The following is a 20617-nucleotide window of genomic DNA, read 5'->3' on the forward strand; positions in this document are numbered from 1 at the left end:
GATCTCATGAATCTTGGCACCTTGATGTTGAACTTCTCATTCTCCATTATTCTGAGTACCATCTTTCTATTATTTATAAATTACCTGTTGTATTTGGTTATAGCTGCAAGAACAGACTGAGACACTGGGCAAGAGCTATCTTAGATTCAATGTTCACACACCAAAATAATGTTTCTTACCCACGTCATGGGTAAGGCTTGAGATCAGCACCGAGAAATCCCAAGAAAATCGTGTGGAGGTAGAAAATTTGGGGAGAGGATTACCAGGCAGAGACTTCACTTCAAAGAACTTGGTTTTGCTGATTTTATAAAGGATTTAGAAGAGCTAAAATGGCGGATTTCTTTCCAACTCCTAGAGCCTATTTTTCCAAGGCCTGGAGGTAGAAGAAGAGGAGGCTTTGTTTATGTGGCTCATCAAGGAAATAACCTTTCCCATTCTATTTTCCTGTCACATAGGGATAGTGATAAATAAGGATCCTTTTGCTACCAGCTAGCTCTTCCAGAAGTGGATTCTAAGAAAACTTAAAGTATGAGAATTAAGCACTAAAAGGAAAACCAGTCCCATGTTTATATAAGTATAAAATATTCAATAAGACAGTCAAATGTTTCACAATTACAGGATTTCTCAACATCTTTAATGTACTAACTTTTTGTTATTATGAATATCTAAGGATGGGTTGTATACACATCTTAACTTCTCTAGCTACAGATTCCTAGCAATTTGTTCAAGGACAGTTGGAGAAATGTTGCAATGGTTATGATGCTATTTCTACAAAACCTAAGAATGGCTTTGCTGTTGGATAAAGGAAATGTTAATTTTGAGATAAATTCTCTTATTACACTGACTCACGTTACGCAGATTAATGCCATGATAGGTGCCCCAACTCATGTAAAATACAGATTTATTCTTGCCCTTGCAAAGCTGGGTATCACCCTAAGGAACATATAATATATAGAAAAGTAAAATTCAGTGGATATTTAGTGCTTTGTTTCACCTACTGGTAGCATCTATAAGGCTGGACAAACAGAATACCATGTTTTGACTCTATAAGAGAGATCTGATTCTACAGAATGTCATTGGCCTGAATTAAAGTCGTCAGGTTTAATGATCCCCTTTGCCCCTGAACTGGTTTAGCTCAGCTACTTCGCAGCTCTTACCCAGCACCATGATTCTGATATATATTTTCCTTTGGATTTTGAAATAATCAGAAAATAATAAGGTAATCAAATTTGGTTTCATACTTAAAATCTCCCTTTTCTCCTCAGTTTCACATTGACAGTATCTTACCCTCCTTCTGTATCAGTGCTCATCTGATAGAAACAGAATTTGAGCCATGTTTACAATGTTAAACTTTCTAATAGCTATGTTTTAAAAAAGTAAGAACAAATAGGTAAGATTAATTTTAACAATGTCATATTCAAATATTCAAAAATGTTATTTCAACATGGCATCACATAAAATTATTAATATGGTATTTGGCATTCCATTTTCATGAAAATTCTTAGAAATACAATGTGTATTTTATACTCATAGCACATTTCATTCAGGACCAGCCACATTTCTGGTACTTAATAGCCACAAGTGGCTGATGGCTTCCTTATTGAACAGCACAACTTTAGAAAAATGATTTTCAAAGGTGGTCCCTGAACTAGCAGCATTAGAATCGCCTGGGAGTTTTTCAGAAATACAAATTATTGATCTCTACCCGAGGTCCACAGAATAAGAGATTTGGGCAGGCAATTTATATTTCTATAAGCTGTCTAGGGGATTTTGACTTCCAGTGAAATTTTGAAAACCATTCCTCTAGAAATTCATAAAAACCCATGGTAGGTAGGGTTCTTAGGGAATGTATGCAAAAGAGTCATTTTCATATTATAATGTCTCCATAAGATACAATATTTCGCTAAACAAGTGAATAACATAGGCCTTTTATAATTTATAGGAAAATAAATGGAATTCATAATTTTTTTTAATAAGACATAAATTCAGTTCAAGGGTAAGGAATATGTTGTGCATTTGTGGAAAAATAAACAAAACCAGGCTGGTGAAGACCTACACATAGAGGGCGGGGCATGTTGGGCTAAAGTGTTTGGATTTTGTCCTGCAGAGAGAAAATGATACTATTTCTGCTCCAGTCAGTGGTTTCTTGGTCTGACACCAAACCCCTTTGTGGGGCAAATCCTCTCCAAGGAAATGCAAATAGCTTTGTTTTCTTTAGGATAATTGCTTATTTTGAATAATATATGCTATACATAAGTAATGAGCGGAGAGACAGTGTGCAAACGTGACTTTCTTCAATTTCACCTATTTAGGCACTGGGAGACGGATGCTGGGGTGGAGAAGCCCACCTCCCCAGCAGAAGTCCCGTTCCTCTCTGCACTAGCACATCAGCATTGCCACCATGGTCTCTCTACTGGGCTTGGGAACAGCTGGCTTCAACCTGCTGCCTTGTTTACTAAGTGGAATCAGCAGATGATGTCACGTTGATATAGACAGCATGAAAATCCCACTCAAGATTCTTAAATTCTGCTAATATACAGGCAGGCCTCTCAGCCCTGTCCAATTAAAAGCTGCCAAGTCACCCCAGGAATGGAGAATGGAGCTTGGGGAAGAGAAGTACATGTCTAGTCTCAAGACCTAGTCCAGGGGAAGAACATAGAATCTAAGATGATTTGGACCAGATGAGTGGGGAGGGAGATATTAACCACAATCCTCGGTAGCAAAGCGGGGAAAATGCGAGTCACAGGACAAACAGCTCTGATCTGAGAGCCAGTATCACCGGGGTCTCCTTGGATAAACCTGCCACAGATCAGGTGCCTCAGGCCTCTCTTCCAAATATATTTGACCTTAGGTTCAGAGAGTATCCCAGAGGTTTAGATGAAAGTCCTGAATTTTGGAAGGAAAGGGGAGGGAGGGGTGAGGAAGAGTCAACGGAAGTAAGACACAGTGAGAGGAGCAAAATCTAACGCTGACTGAGTTCCCGAGGTGACAGCGGCTCATCTGAGTCCATGTTGGGTCTTTACGTCACCACAGCTTTCAGCATACAAGATGTTTCATGAATGCTTGAAAATAACTTTCAATGAAACACTGCTCTGCATGAAAAGCACACACATGTGCTCACACATGCACACGCACCCTTAAAACGACATGGCACATTACCTTTTGAATCATATTAGTATGGGAGGCAAAGTTTTCCAGTTATTTCCTTGGGGGGAATGGATTTCTTTATTAAGCAATAATTGAAGTTTACATAGGGGTCAGTTTTGCTGGAGAATGTCTTGAGAGGCTGTAAACAGTGGCAAAGTTTATTTTTCTTTGCACACTTTGCTTTTTATCTATTTTAGTTTCATTCAGTACAGTTTAAAATACAAGTCTTTAAACTTTAAAGAGAATGTAACTATATTTGCCTAACGCTGCTAAACACAGGCCAACCACAAATCTACATGTACAGGGTGGCCATAAAGTTCATGTGCAATGTAAAACAGTTGCCTAAATTGCACATGAACTCTGTGTATTTACTTCTCAGTGGCATAATTTTGGAGATTGTATTTTTTTGATGTGGAAAATAAGACCAGATTCCTCTGTGATGTCTTTAGAAAAAGTCCAAAAAGATTAAGGAAGTTACCAAAATATCTTGTTCTTTTAATCGCTATCAGATCTGTTAGGCTGTTTGTGTTACCATAATGACATATGACACAACGGATGGCCTAAACAACATTAATCTATTTTCTCAGAGTTCTGCAGCCCATAAGTCTCAGATCAGGTCCTGGCATGGTTTATTTCTGGAGAGGATTATCTTCCAGGCTTGCGGAAGGCCACCTTCTGGCTATGTCCTCTCATGGCCTTTCCTCAGAGCCTACGTACTGGAGGAGAGTGAGCCTTCTGATATAGATTCTTACAAGGACATCAATCCCATAGAATCAAGTACCCATCTTCTTTCTAGGCCCAATTTTCAAATACAGCCATATTAAGAGTTAAAAAGCTTCAATGTATGAATTTTGGTAGGAAAGAAACATGTAGTCTCTAAAAGAGTATATCCAATGTGTTGGGGAAGAAGTAAGAGCTTGTTCTAACACCACACATATGGTGGGTAGATTTTAAGATAGGAATATTCCCTGGAGTGAGGATCATCAACATTCATCTAGGGGCTCAGTTTCACAAATCTAAGTGATGGCATAAAAGTACATGAAATCTGCTGACTGTGGGAAGTGATTTCTAGTGGTAAATGGCTGCACCTGACCTCAGAGTAGAGGCTGAGCCAGACTGGATTTCAGAGTTTCTATCCACCCTGTCTTGGGATCACACTATTGATTAAATAAGCCTTGCTAGGAGAAGCAACACTAAGCCCTAGCAAGTCTGCAAAACTCTAATCATCAGGGAATGGATTAAGGCCAACAGATGAAGATTAAAAGAGAGCATTATCATTCTTATAGATTCTTGGACAAATTACAAAATTCAATTTAGATGGACTCAAGGGCCGACTGTCATATACCTAATGGTTACTGAATACTCATCTTTGTGACAGAGAAGCCTTCACTTTGCCTCAGAGGGACAGGGCAAATCATGCATGTCCAAATTGGGTTGCCTAGTTTATAGGCAAATGGATTTGTCTGCATTCAGCTGCTTGGACTAGAAAAAAGGTACGTGTCTCATTCATATAGCCAAGGGAAGTAGCCAGGGACTCTATAAAGGACAGATGTTACTGGGCTCAGGTCTGAGTGTAGTAGACAAGACAGAGATGGGACAGGTGATAAGAAATGATATATTCTAGTAGGTGAAAATTGCATATATTTGGAAGATGCTCAGTTTCTGAAAAATGGTTCGTTTAAAGATCTGAGTTAATGTACTGTAAACTGTTAAACTATTTCCTAAACAAAGAGAGTGCCTGAATGGCACATTGATTGTTTTTGGTTGGTGCATTGTGTGTTTTGGGTTACAGCTTGTTTGTCACTGAAAGTAAACAGTAGCAATGTGATGGATTTGCCTATGTGTGAAATGGATCTTCAACGAGGGAATCGCAAAACGTTTACACTTCTAGACATGAGCACTCCCAGTACACCGTAGCCTGTCTTTCCAATTTCATCCAACTGTGATGGAAGGAAGAAAAAAAATTTCCATAACATCACTGTGCACTTAATTGTCAGAGAGAAATAAAATTACAAAGTTTTGTAATACCATAAAAATCTGTGCTGTTATGCAAGAACCTAAAATTACATGCTCTCTAAAGGAAAATCATTATACTAGAGGGACTCACAAAAGCTTTCCAAACAGAGCTGCATAATCTCACAGTAAAGAGCAGTTCTTTCTGGTTAAAAAAGACTAAAAACAAAACAACAACAAAAAAAGCAGTCACTGTCAGGTTGTGAGGGTGGAGGTTCAAGGTGACTGTGGGTCATTGTTCTGTTCAGAGCCTGTGGAGTTGGTGATGTAAGAATAAAGATAATTTGTTTTATAATTAGGAATGTAAACTGTGTCCTATTATTTGATTTGAACTCCAATTAGCACATTCTTTTACATTCTAATAGGTGGTGCAATCTTTTGGTTAAAAAAAGCAATTGGATTCTCTTAACACGGCTATAATTTAGGGAAAAAAAAACAAATAAACAAAACAAAATAATTGACTTATATAATTAGGGTGATTTTCCCAAAGGTGGGAGATACGTGCCTTCTCTAGAAAGGAGGGCAGGTGAGGGGCACTGGGTTTTGTTAATGGATCCTCTGATTTAGAATTTGAGCTTTGTCCTATGTGTGGTGACTAAGGTAAAGAGATGTAAGTCAACGTATTTTGGGTCTCTGGGTGTAGGGAGAAGGTAATGAGGTTTCTAGTCACTGCTTTGGGTTTCTTTTCTCTCTGTACTTCCTTCAGGTAGCTCCTTAGTGTTGGATTCCCAAGAGACCTATTGGAAGCAGCAGAGTGAGCTCAGCTATGCAGCTTGTAGCAGTCCAGGGACCACCATCCCTCCAGAGCAGCCCAAGGGCCCCAAGATCATCATTTAAAATTCTTGAGAGCATATTCTGCCTCAGCCTCCTTAATCTGTGTAAAATTCTGCCCTGCTTACCCGTTACAGTGGATAGTGGAAAGGGAATGGCTTTGTACACAGCCTATCCTCGCTTGTAGAATTGACTCCACTGGTTAGCTCTATAATGCCAGAAATAGTTTTGAATTTATGTTATCCTTGATTTTCTCCTTTGCAAATTGGAGATACAACATAATACATACTTCACAATTTTATTGGAATTAAGGAAAAAATGCATGTTTCTTTTCTTTGTCTTGGGAGCAGATTTGAGTCTGTGAGCAATGAGAAATTACCAAAAAAACAGGCAGTGCCTGTGGCTCTAAGAGTAGGGCAGCAGCCCCATATACTGGGGGTGGCAGGTTCAAGCCTGGCCCTGGCTAAAACTGCTAAAAAAAAAAAAAAGAAAAGAAAAGAAAAAGAAAAATTACCAAAAAAGGGGAGACTCAGTTCTGGCAAGAATGAGTTGAAGTGAGGAATGCTAAGTATCAATGACCATGATATTTAAGGTAAGGCTAATGTGGAATCCACAGTAGACTTCTCAGATTTAATATAAGTCTATCTCATGCAATATTTGGGATGTATTTATACTTTAAAACATTGTTCTATATCTGAAATTCAAATATGGCAGGGTGCTCTGTATTTTCTCTGGCAATACTAATCACAAAGTAAATATCATGGACACGTGGCAAATAGGGTCAGTATGCACGTGAAGGCCGGGAGGCAAGGCTGATGTGCATGGAGAAGCTGCTGGAGGATTATTACTGGGTGAGGGGGGTAGTTAAAGAGATTCTGTAAGAATCAAGTTAAACTGATCACTGTTACATGCTAGCACTTGGCCATGTTTATTTGGAAATTAATTTTTGGTAAGGGATTACTGATGTTGATTTGTTAGACCCACTTACATGATGTAAGTGGATTGCTTTGAACCAGCTGTTTGTGTGTTAGTAAAAGAAAACCCACCACATGCTGGGTTTACTCTTAGGAAATAAAACATGAGAGGAATAAGCCATTTAATTCTAGGATATCACTGGGCAGCGTTGGAACCTGGGGACTCGTAGGAGGACTTCAGGTTTTGAGGTCCTCAAGATGTTCTGGGCCTCTGAAGGCCTGCCCAGTCATTCGTGAATGAGGTGACACCTGCCCTGACCCATCTTCTGACTCATTCGCTCTTTTTTTTTCTCTCTCTCTGTGCTAGATGTAAATTACAGTATACCCTAAATGCCAGCTCAGGTCACCCAGGACCATCATTTGGGAATCTTGCACTTACTGTGTCTCTGCTGGTGTGTCTCCCAGTGGGGATGGTGCCCTCACTAGAGGGCTGCTCCAGGGGCCTCGGACAGCTTCTGGGTATGCATTCCCACCCTTTGGTCTTTCTTATAGATGTAAAATTATATTTCATTATTTTCATTTCCACTTCTTGGGTAAGTAGTAAATGTGACAGGCTCCTCCTATGCTTATTAATCATTTTGTCCTCTTCTATTATCTATTAATATCTTTGCTCACATTTCTATCAGGTCCCTGACTTTTTATTCTAAATACTGTCTTAAAGGTTTTAAGTAAAATAATTTCTTTCTCCCACTTATCATATGTCTCTGTTGTGATTGTGCCAAGAATGTCTTTCAATGAACAGAACTTCTTAATTTCTATGTATTCATATCCACTAATATCTATATATTGTATATGCTTTTGGTATATTGATAAATAATTTTCCCCATTCCTGGGTATCACAATCACTTTTTAGGTCTTCTGGTCTGATTTTTCTCCTTATTGTAAATTTGTTTTCATTACATTATTCTAAACAATGTTCTTTTCAGTTTTATTATTTGTCAATTAATCATGCTATTTCTGAGCTTTCTATTTTAATCCACTGGTCTCTTTGCTGCTATGCCAATATCAGACTATTTTTAATTACTATGGCCTTATAGTAAGTCTTCATATCTGGTCGAGTTAGTGTTTTCTTTTTCTTTTTATTTGGTAAAATTGCAATAGCTGATCATGGGCCTTTATTCTAGTATAAACATTCTAAAAATGATCTCACGGCCGGGAGCAGCAGCTCACACCTGTAATCCCAGCACTCTGGGAGGCTTGAAGTGGGTGGATTGCCCGAGCTCACCTGAATTCAAGAGCAGCCTGAGCAAGAGTGATACCCCATCTATAAAAAATAGCTGGGCATTGTGGACATCTGTAGTAACACCTACTTGGGAGCTGTGATGCTATGGCACTCTACCAGGGACAAGAAAGTGAGACTCTGTCTGGAAAAAAAAAAAATTATATCTTCTCTGCTGGGCACCCGCAGCCCAGTGGTTACAGTGCCAGCCACATAACATGGAGCGTGGCATGTTCGAACCTGGCCCAGGCCAGCTAAACAACTGCAACAAAAAAAGAAAAGGCGGGCGCTGTGGCGGGTGCCTGTAGTCCCAGCTACTAGGGAGGCTGAGGCAAGAGAATTGCTTAAGCCCAAGAGTTTAAGGTTGCTGTGAGCTGTGATGCCACAGCACTCTACTGAGGGAGATATAGTGAGACCCCGTCTCAAAAAAAAAAGTCATCTCTCTTTTCTTTATTGATCATACCATTATTATATATTATTTTCTAAAGTAAGTTAGGGCTACTATTTGACTTTGTGTCTCTGAACTTACTGTCTCATTGAAATCTGTCCTTACATTCCTTCCTTCTTATTTACTTTCTTTTAAACTGCTACTCTTTTTTCCTCTTCTTGACTTTGGTGGTATTACACCTGCAGTGCATCTTACAAGGGTACATGTGAAACTTAGTAAATGTAGAATGTAAATGTCTTAACACAATAACTAAGAAAGTGCCAGGAAGGCTATGTTAACCAGTGTGATGAAAATGTGTCAAACGGTCTATAAAACCAGTGTATGGTGCCCCATGATCGCATTAATGTACACGGCTATGATTTAATTAAAAAAAAAAGTCTTTTCTGAGAACTGCAATTAAACTTTTACTAGCATGACATTTTCTTTCCAAAAATATGCCGTCTTTTTGTGACTAATTTCCATTTGGGGGAGGGCTGTAGTTTATGATCTGTATGCTATTGCATTTTTCTTTTCATCATTTTTTTTCTTTTGTTCTCTCTCTTTCCCTCTCTCCCTCTCCCCTTCCCTCCTTCCCTCTTACGTTTTCTGCCTTCCTCTCTCTGCCCTCTCTCTTCCTCCACAATTTTCCTTGTCTATATATTTAAAAAAACAATTTATTGCACTTTTATAACATATAGTCAGTTTTTAAAATGAATGTATACTTAAAAAATATGCATTCTGTATTTTTCTCATATGTAAAACTTTCAGTCTATTCCAAAGATTATTTGGATTTTTCTATATTATTATTCATGTTTTCCATATTTCTATTTGTTTTGCCTCCTTAGTCTGTCAAATTCTGATTAACGTATCATAAAAATATCCAGAAACAACTGGTAATTTATCTATTTATCTCTTTAGTTTGGCTTTTGAGACTGTATTATAGTTATGTTTTATATGATGTATTTATTTTCTTGTTCAATTGTATGTTTTATCAGCATAATGACTCCCTTTTATTCATGCGATTTTTTTTTTTGTCTAAGATTATATTTTTCAAGATATTAAGAATACGTCTATGGATGTGTTTTGGCTAATGTCTGCATGTCATCCTTTTGCATATTTTGTTTACAGCTTTTTATTTGAAAATATTACAAATTATATAGCTTTGGATCATTTTTATTTTGGTTTAAATTACTGTCTTTTGTGAGTTTAATATAATTATATTATCACAACCATATTAGCATTTGTTTGTGTTATATACTTAACATTTTCCCATTAATATATTTTGTCTTTGTTGACTTTTTTCTTCTCCCATTTATTTTCATTGATTGTGTTAGGTTGTTGACAATTTCATCATTAGATATTCTACTTGTGTTTTTATGTTAGTTATCTTCATGTAAAGAACCCTACGCTTGTTCTCTTGTTTATATTCATACCAGTTTCTTAAACTTGTTATTATCTTGTTGTCTTTACTCGAACAAATAGGAAAATTTACCACACTTTCAAGTCCCTTTCTCTTTTCTCCCACTTACCTCTACTGAATTTTAGTTCTAGGTTTATTGTACAATAGAGAGTTCTATTCTCCGCTCTCATCCTAGTATCAAGAGGCAAGTACAACCAGCACCGAAATGGTTAATCGCCATTACTTCTTCTGCTCATTGCAGGATCCACTTGGATATGTTTTTCTTCTTGTTTGAGTGCCACTCGCCAGAGGATCCAAGTGGATTTATGAATGACTAATCTTCTAAGGCCAATGTGCTTGCAATCTTTCTTTAGGCTTCATATTTATATGACCATTTAGCAAAACAGAATTATAAAATATGATGTTGATCTCATTAAGTTTCATTATAATTAAGCTGTAGTTTTTCTGGAAATAGTTCTATGTGTTTATGATATACAGATGAACCTCTGGAAGTTGACCACCCAGGGAGCTGTAACTAACTGGTCACTATAGGGAGGTGGTCAACATAGGAAACGAGGTCTACCATACTGTTATGTACACATTGTGCATGTCTGGTCTATAAAAATTAGAGGAATGTAAGGACATGGTCAATGCAGGGAGGTGGCCAACTATGCAGGTTCTACTGTAGGTAGGTAGGGATGTTTCCTTACCTGTACTATAGGGTACTATCTGGGCCCATTCAGTCTGAAGTCTTACAACTTGTTTTTGCTTTTGGAAAATTTATCTCAATTATTTTTTGCAAACACTCTCTTTTTTGTGTTCATTATTTTTTGTTTTTCTAAAACCATTACAGAGCTTGGTGGCATTCCTATTTCTACCCTCTGTACTACCCAGCTTTTTTCTTGTATCTTCTATTTCTTTACCTTTCGTGCCATCCACTGGGAAAGAATCCCTCCATCTGACAGTTCAACGTGCTCATTCATTCTTTGGTCATACTCATCCTTTAAACATTTCACTTACTATATTCTGAATACTTAACATTCCGAACTTTTTATGACTTCTTGCTTTTGCTTTATATTATTACCCTCCCTTCTATCTTTGAGAATATTTATTGTGCTTATTTTGTATTCGTAGACCATCTGTTCCAATAATTCTGCTTCATGTAACGTATGTTTTGTGGTCTTTTCTTGTATAGTCATTGTACTCTGCAGGTATGCGCAAATTTGGCATGTCAGCTCATATTTTCATGATATTTACCTTTTATGGAATGGCCATGCTCAAATTTGGGTCCAAATTGGAGTCTAAGTTAAAAGGCAATAATCCTAAATGTGAAAATCTGTAATGCATTCGGTGGACACACCTTAGTTAACCTTATTATTGTGTCACATCCTTCTATAATCCTCTCCCTTTAAGTGCAAGCAGAATATATATCTTGCTTCTAACCAATAGGCGATGGAAAAAGTGATTAAATGACTCCTTATGCCCCCCCACCCACAGGACTGCATTTTGTTCCGTAACTCTACCTTAGCAGACCAAAAAAAAAAAGAAATTCTTGTCTTTAAGAAGCAAGTAGGTGTTGTGAATTGCCTATAGAGGAGGCTACATGACAAGAAACTGCAATTGACCTCTAGAAATAGACATCAGCCCCAGATGATAACCAAAGGATAATGGGGACCTCAGTCCTACAGCTTCAAGAGATAAATTCTCCTAACAGCCTGTGGGAACCGGAAAGTTCATCTTTCCCCATTCAGGCCTCTGATGAGAGTGCAGAGCCAGGGAACCCTGGATTGCCACATGATGAGACTGAAGCCAGGGCCCTGGATAAATGGCGCCTGCAATTTATGACATACAGAAATTATGAAGCAATAAATAAGTGAAATAAGTGCTGAGTTAAGCCTGTGCAGAAGTGACAATTGGTGATACACCAACAGAAACCCAGGCCAGCACCCGTTCATTGCCCGGTGCTCCTCTCAGTCCCACAGCACAAGACAACTCTTCTGAACATGTTTGGGCTTTAACTTGTTAGAGGATGAGGCCTCTGATAGAAAGCCATTGTTTTAGACTGCAATCCACTAGTGATGGAGGTTTGAGAAAATGGGAGATGGAGCAGATGTTTCCACATGTTTAGCAAACTCCCATTTGCTCTTATGTTCCTGAATTCTCTAAGTTGTCAACATAGTCCTCATTTTCAGACAACAATAAACCTTACCAAACTATTAGATTACCCTTATTTATTAGATTTTATAAAGTATCTTCTAGGGTTCATTAGTCTTTCTTCTAAAATTTTTTCTCTTAGGGTTTTAAAAGGAGGGTTTGATGATTCAGGGCATCATTTGCATCCTAAAATTTATATATATAGCCCTATATTGCTTGATACAGGGTTGAAGTTCTTTTCATCCAACACTGTGAAAATGCTAGCTTGTTTCTAGTTTTGATATTGAAAAATGTTGTATTTGTCTTAATGTTTTCATTTAAAATGACTCCACTCTTTGGAAGCATTCAGAATATTTTCTTAAATTTCTATAAAGCACATATGTGTAATTTTTCTTTATACAGTTTTGTACTTTATAAATTTTTTTAATCTTAGGCGTTCGTATTTGAAGTCTTGAAAACTTTATCTGGATTATAGCTTTATCTGTTTCCACCTCTCAATTTATTGCTTTTCTGACTTTCTAGGTGTTACTAAAAAAATGGTTATTGATAGTTGTGCTTATATCTTCCATATTTTAAAACTTCTTTTGTATATTTGCCAATATTTTGTATCTTTCTGTTGACTTCCACATAAGTTCCTGGATCCGATCTTCTTGTTTAACTTTTTTTTTTTTTTTTTAATTTCAGTGTGCTTGTTCATTCTTCTTTGTTTGAAGTACTCCTTTTTTGTTGATTTTGTTCTTTCTCCTGTGGTGCTGGCTGTTATTTGATGTTGTTGGTAGAGACAGGGTCTTACTCTGGCTGACTGCTGCTCATACGGGTTTTGAACCTCTGAGCTCAGGCAATCCACCCGCCTCGGCCTCCCACAGCACTGGGACTACAGGTGTGAGCCATCACGCCCGGCCTGTTTAACGTTTTTGCAATTTTATCAATTCTGTTAATTATCCACCTTGTAAGTTATTTTATATGCTTATATTTTATAGCCAGCAAACCTGTTTTGCTTCTTTTTGATAAGTGCTTTTGTTGATTAATTTCATTCTACCCTATCTCTTTTAAAATACTTATTATATTTATCTTTTAAATGGTAATCTCTGTATTATATTTATTCAGAATCACAGAGTATGCATTGTTAGGTATGTTGCCATTCTGTTGTTAACATGAGGCTTGGATTTTTTTCCCCTCTTTAATCTCGTTTATCTTAGCAAGTCCTGTTTCCCAGGGGACAAGGGCTTCTGTCCCCTTCTGATTTGAGTGTTGTTGGATGGTTTGGCATACCCACTCACTATGTCCCCACTAGCCTACCCCTCTTCTTTGGAGAACCTTGTACTTTTCTTCTTCTTCTTCTTCTTTTTTTTTTTTTTTTTTTTTTTGAGGTTTTTGGCCAGGGCTGGGTTTGAACCCACCACCTCCAGTATATGGGGCTAGCGCCCTACTCCTTGAGCCACAGGCACCACCCACCCTGTACTTTTCTAAGAATGTATTTCTCTTGCCTGTAACTACCTACTTCTTAGAAAAGAAAGATGTACTCAGTGTCTCTAAGCCCTGTATCTATGCCCTACTCGGCCTCTGCTCTGCCTCCTTGGCACCTTGTGAACAGAAAAAATGCTTCACATAATTTCTGAAATCCAACTGCCTGGCTTGAAATTCAACCTCCACAACATTCTGAGGGAACTTGAACAATTTTCTCAACTTCTCTGTGACTCAGTGTCCTTGTACATTAAAGAGAATGGTAATAGGTGCTAACTATTAGGATTTTGTGATTTTTATAAGAGAGCATGTAGAAAAGGAAATTAGAACAGGACCTGATACAAATTAGGACCTAGAAGTAAACATTAGCTATAAGCATATTTACAGTGCTTAGATCTTGTACATGTTCAGTCACTGTGATTCATTACTGCATATCAGTTACACCTGCATACAGTTAACATGCAGAGCCCTGTCTGAAGCTGTGAACAGGTTACTACAAAGATGCACCAAGACTTGCAATCTCCAGAATCCCCTTGTGAATCCTCATGATCATTGCTTCTAGCCATCTTGGAAATATGGAAGATTTTCCTTTGGGACTGTTTAGGTAAGAGTGTGAGATCCAATATTGGTGGAATGAAAAATATATTTAATATCTGTAGTGTTTTATGCCCATTAACTCCACGCAGTGAGTCCTTGCCTCAAAGGCAATGTTTGAACTCAAAGTACCTTGTGTTCTCAGGTTATAAAGAAGTTTTACATTCAACATTATCATACTCATTCTCACATAACTTGTCACAAAAGGTGAGAAAGGCTTTACTGAATCTATTTTTAAGAAGAATAGAATTTTCAAACTGTAGAGAAAATGAACTAAATTCAGACAGACTGAGTGAGGCAGACATGAGAAGTCAAATAAGATGTTGTAAATTTTAGTGAAGTGGACACCTCCGCCGCTTTGCTGTCCATAGTGGAACCCAGGAGACAGAGCTTCTTTTGAAAGTGTATGTGTAGACAACTGTGAATGACATTTTCTATGTTCATTATTTGATCCCACTCCATCAGCAGGTGGAGCTTGTCTTCTGTCTTTATCTGTAAAGAAAAATATGGAGCTAAATGGTTTACTTTTAACTGCGTCTGCTTGGTGCTGGGCAATGATGGTGGAAATAGCCATTAGACAGGGCCCAGGTTTGAGGGTCCTTTCCTAGATTGCAGTCTCTAACTAAAGCACCTAAATATGTGTGTCCTGCTTTGAGTCACTTACAATACACTTTCTAATATTTTCTTGGGCTCTGATGCCTAAGTTTGTGCTAAGTTAGTCAAGTAATGACTGTGATTCTTTTGAGATAAACTATTCTATTAGCATCACATAAGTTAGCCCATTAGGTTTTACATGCACTGTCAACATCAGAGTGCACTGTTTGTGTCCTGGAGAGGGGAGATGTGTGCATATGCTGAGAAAACATGTCAGTGAGTATCAGCAAGTATGCAGTAAGCACTAACTCAGTTCCCAGCCCTATGCAAGGCATTGTGGAAGAGAACCAAGAAGACAAAAACACATGAAGCCATCCCCAAATATGTGTCAATTAATGTGTTTCTCAATGTGTGTGTTCATGCCTAAGGAAGTCCAAGAAGTCCCAGCTCTTATTTTCTCATTATCTAGACAACCTGTCACCTGCAGTCATCAATAAATGTTTGCAGAATGAAGCAGGGGGGATTAGTCTAGGCAGATAACTGTAGCTGGCTCAGGCTTTCCAGAAAAGATGAGATTTGAGATATTTGACAAATACTTTCAGAGAGGAGGCATCCCAAATGAGGTGCAGAAATAAAAACAAAACGACAGTTTAGAAAGGAGAAAGGTGAATAATGTGGGCAGAATATCATCCATGATCAGTCATCCATTATCAGAATATAGACATTTATAAAGCTCCATTAAACTTACATCATATCTTCTGAGAACCTATAAAACATATCTATTCCACTTGGATTTTTGAATGAATAGGGAAGCCCTTTTGTGCTGACAAAATATGGTCATTTCTTTTTCATCCTTGAAAACTCAAAATAATCCTTTTCTATAGCAATCAATTAGAAGATTATTTACTTCCTTTTTGCCCCCTGTACATTCTAGCACATATGTTGAATAGATTATTTTGGAAAACATTGGCATGTGACTATAAATGGCAACCACCATTTCTTGAGCATAATATTTCACACACCCCAGGGTCACTTTAAGTTTGACATCATAGAAAAGGTTGACACTTGTCTAAGGGTATGCTGTTTTTGGTAGCCTCTAGAGAGGGAGAGAGTGGAAAGCAAGATGAAGTTTATCTGCTGTAAGGAAACCTAGTGATTCATGGGAGGGTATTATTTGGGATGAGTATCTGGACATTGTGGATCCCATGTCTTCTAGTTAAAGCAATCTGACGTCAGTTCACCTTGAAGAACAGACCAGGATGTGTTAGTGATTTAGGTCAAATAAGGATCTGCTTCAATTATAGCAGGAATATTTTTGATCTTCACATGTATCTGGGGTGGAGATAACTGCAGGTCTGAGGGTCTCATAGCATCATCTGAGGTTCAAGCACAGGGCAGAGAGTGTAAGTCTGAGAAGAAATTATCATATTATCGTTTGGTGGTCCCTGGCATTTCCAATATGTACAAATTCACATCCTTGGAAGTTCAGAAGGAGAGCCAGGTACAGGCAACTTCGAGAACTGATGAATAATCAGATCATTATGACTATAAGATGGGGATAGTATTTTATTAATATTTTGTCCCTATTAGACAAACACTGAGAAAGTCAGAGCTTGTTTCATTTGGCTTCTTTTAGACTCTATTTAATATTTACTCTTCAAGTCTAAAGTCTTATCCTACTTCAAGGTGCACCTTATCTTAGTAATAAATATTGGGGCATAAGTGGCCTGAATCAGGTGATTTTATCCTGTGGGTTTCCACATGGAGCTTGGTGAACCTGCAGTGATATTGAGGGATTTTAGGAATTTTCAAGGTAGGGGAAAAGGAGGAGGGGGAAGTGACAGGCTCAGGAATTCCCATGAGCATTTAAACCAGAGCTTTCTGTTTATTATTATTATTATTTTGATATTTTGGCTTTTAGGGGTTTATTTCAATAGAAGAAATGTATCTAAGACAAAACAGAAAGTCAGTACTTGTTGTGGAATCATTTGTTGATTTCAGGCCTTATCGGCCCAATCACATAGCAGATCTGATGTCTAATTTGATTATTTCCATTTAATTGATAAAACTGACCAATTGATTTGGCGAGCTTTAGGAAATGTGTGTACACAGTATGTGGGCTCGATCTGCAAAGATTACCTGAATAGTGGAGTTAAGAGAAGGTTGGAGGTGGCATTTGAAACTAAGCATGCATTTTGGCAATGATGGAATCACACTAAGTGAACAGAACAGAGAAGTGTGGGTGCATCTTTTCTTTAGGCTTACACAGTACACACTCCCATCGCAGTTTACAGTGAGAATTTACCCAGCCTGTTTTTTTGGTTTTTTCCTCTAGAGGCCTGAATAAGGTTGGCTCAGGGCCTAGAAGCTATGCAATTTTTCTTGTTCCTGGCAATCCATGAAGAGAAGGTATTTTGCAACTTAGCTCAGTTGTTTCTTAATGTTTGGAAAGAAATATGTCTTCTTGTTTAAAAAGTTGAACAGAAACATTTTCTGAATGTATAGAAATGCCTGCTTCATATTCATGCAGATTTATATGCACTTGAGTCCAAAAGCAATACAATGATTCTGTTCCCTGATAATTCGCAAGATCAAAAATTAGTGTGAGCCATTCTCCCAATGGGATTCCAATGAAAATTGGATTTGCAATAACTAGGGGGAAATACAATAAAACCTTCAGTGTAGAAAGAAAAGATTTATGTTCCCTATTTCCCTTTATTTTATGTCTTGGGGAATAATCATCTTTGACATTTGTAAACTACCCTTCATTCTGCAGTCCCACAGGTCTCCCGCATTTGAGAGCTGTTCTCTGAATGTCACGTTTCTACTCAGTGGTATGTTATTATCCCATAGTGGGAGGTCAAAGCCTTTAAATGGGAGGGAACAGTATGATGTGCGTAAAGCAAAATCTGAAAAGCATCTCTCAGGGGAGAAAACGTTGGTACTGGGAGTTCTTGTGCATATAAACTATACTGCCAGCCTTCATGACTGCTTGGGAGAATGTGCCTTGAAGTGTAACTTCACTCCTGGGAAATTATTAAGTGTGCCTTTGGGTAATTTCAAGCCTTTGGGAAAGGTCTCTTAAAAACCTGGGTAAGGTAAACTTCAATATTGCTGGTAGGAGACCAACCGACTGGTATACAATGGAGCTAGAGGTTCGTAAAATCATAACCCCTTCTTGAACATGAATCATACACTGTTTCCAACAGTTCTATTTTTGGAGCAGCTTCCAAAGTGATGAATACCAATGACAACAACCATTATCCTAGTTTATCCGTGGTATCATACTGTCTTGAAAAACAATAGTTATGTAAATCAAGGAAATATTGCTTAATATTACTATTAATAAATTACATGCTAGAGCAGCAGTGGAAATAGCTCACCAAGTTTATGTAACAGAATACGTAAGTACACAGCTGATTCATATTCTACATGACCCAAGCTTACTTTTACCTTGTTTGCAATAAAAGATGTCCAATTATAATTTTTCCTTTTATATACTTTCAAACAGCTTAACTATATGTTTGCCAATTCAAAAATACTTCATTATTATACATAATATATAAATATATAAATTCTCCCCCCCTTATGTTTCTGTAACTGAAAAACCAGAAATATCTACTTTCAGGTTCTCATTTTTCATTCTATAGCAACTGAGACAGCAGAAGTATTCTGTATTGCCTTTGGTTTCAGGGTTTAGAGAATGAAACATTTTTCATCTTTCACTCAAATTCTCAAACTTTTTTTAAGGGAGGAAAGGTACTTATTTTTTCTTTTGGAAAAGAAAAGATAATTTTAAAGGGTATCTTTCCTGAAAAGTTTTAAAAATGTGACATATGCCTTTCTCCTCCTCCCCCGTCCTTAAATTTTTCAGGGAGGACCAGTTCAAATGTAAAGCCAGGTTTGATTCGCTTCTGAATAAATAAGCCCAAACATCTTATATTTTTGTTATAATTCAATGAGCACAAAATGTTAATTTTTTACAAAAGCATGTTTGAAGAATTAAAATTGAGTCAGGAGTAACATTGTAATGCCTGCAATCAGAAAGTGGCAATAGTTTTTAACTTAATTTGAACTGATTGCTTTACAACTGATGGAAGGTGGTTTCACATTTAGTGTAATGCTTTTCAAACCCTGATTAAATTCAGACAGGTTGACTAGCTCATCTTGTTTGGGATTTTTTCACATTTGGGTTTGAAAACAAAGAAGACCAAAATGTCAAAATACAACGTCATCACTATCTAGTCAAATATTCCACTTTGTCAATATCCAGTATTGACCTGACAGTAGTTATATAGCTTAAATTATGCATCTTATTCTATAAGGAATGGGGAAGTTATCACTCAAAGCAGCAGAGACTAATTTTATCTCTATCCCTTTGAACCATTTACCTCAGGCACTAATACTATCACTGAAATACCTGTGGTGGGTTAGATAAATTATCTGTTTAAGTACAACATCAAGTAAAGTCCAAGGCTTTTTTCTTGTTTTAAAGTTAAAAGTGAGGTCTGAGATGATAGAAAGTATAATTTCAAACCCACATGATGCTTATACTCTTGAAATGAGAAGTTAAGCTTGAGTCCGAAAACTCACTTGCAATTGATACTCCTGGATGTGAAATGAATGAGTTAATATACTTATTTCATTATTTACTGCATGAATACAGTCAGCCACTTTAGATTCTAGTTGAACGGTACGGATAATGGTAAAAGTGCAAATAAGAGAAGGGACTGTATGCTCTTAAGGCATTAATGACCTACAACACAGGAGGATAAATGTGTGATAAAATTTCAATATAATGTTCAAGATAGAGTAATAGCAACTAGATGTACAAAGAAAACGTTCAGAAGGCAAATAAAGTATATGAAATAATTTTAATTAAGGCATTAAACATCAGGTAATAAAATACAATGTTGGCTGAGACACATAAAGTAAGCCAAATCATCATTCTAGAGATTAATGCTATAGTATAAACATCAGGTAATAAAATACAATGTTGGCTGAGACACATAAAGTAAGTCAAATCATCATTCTAGAGATTAATGCTATAGTATAATGTGTGATATGAAAATACCCTGGATAGGATAGTGGAAGATTAGACATGAAGAACATAAGATGAGTGGTATTGAAAGAAAAGAAATAGAAGTTATCCAAATAAAAACAGAGAAATGAAACATTAAAAATGAAAACAGAAATAGTGATCTGTGTGATAATTTCAAATGGCCTAATATATGTACATGTAATCATAGCAACAAAGGGGGATGCGGAACAAAAATATTTAAAGAAATAATGGAAGAAAATTTTCAGATTTGAATATCACTATAATCTAGAGATCTGAGTTCAGAAGAACCTCAAAATAAGAAAAATAAAGATAATCACATCAAAATATACCAAAGTGGAATGTGGAAGTTATCACTCAAACTTATAATCAAATTGCCCAAACCAGGGAGAAATACAAGTATTCTAAAAGTAGCCGAAAGGAAAGATACAATAGGGACAGAAGCACACATATAAGAAAGATGTAGATTTTTGGTCAGAAGTAATGTAAGGAAGACGATAGTGGAAAATGTCTTTAAAAATGAAGGATAAATCAAGAAAATAAACACAAGTTCAGACAAGTAAAGGTTGAAAGAAACCACCATCATGAGATGCCCCTTATAAAAATGTCAAAGGCATTCTTCAGGTAGAAAATAAATAATAGCAGAGAAGTAAAGAGCATATAAATATAAAATATACAGGTTAATACATAAGATTTTACTTATTTAAATATTTTAATTGATAGTTGACTGCTTCAAAATTACAAAATAGCATGTGATTTATCACATATTTAAAAGTAAAATATAGCCATAGTATAAAGACTG

The sequence above is a fragment of the Nycticebus coucang genome, chromosome 4 (assembly GCF_027406575.1).
Source record: "Nycticebus coucang isolate mNycCou1 chromosome 4, mNycCou1.pri, whole genome shotgun sequence".
NCBI lineage: Eukaryota > Metazoa > Chordata > Mammalia > Primates > Lorisidae > Nycticebus > Nycticebus coucang.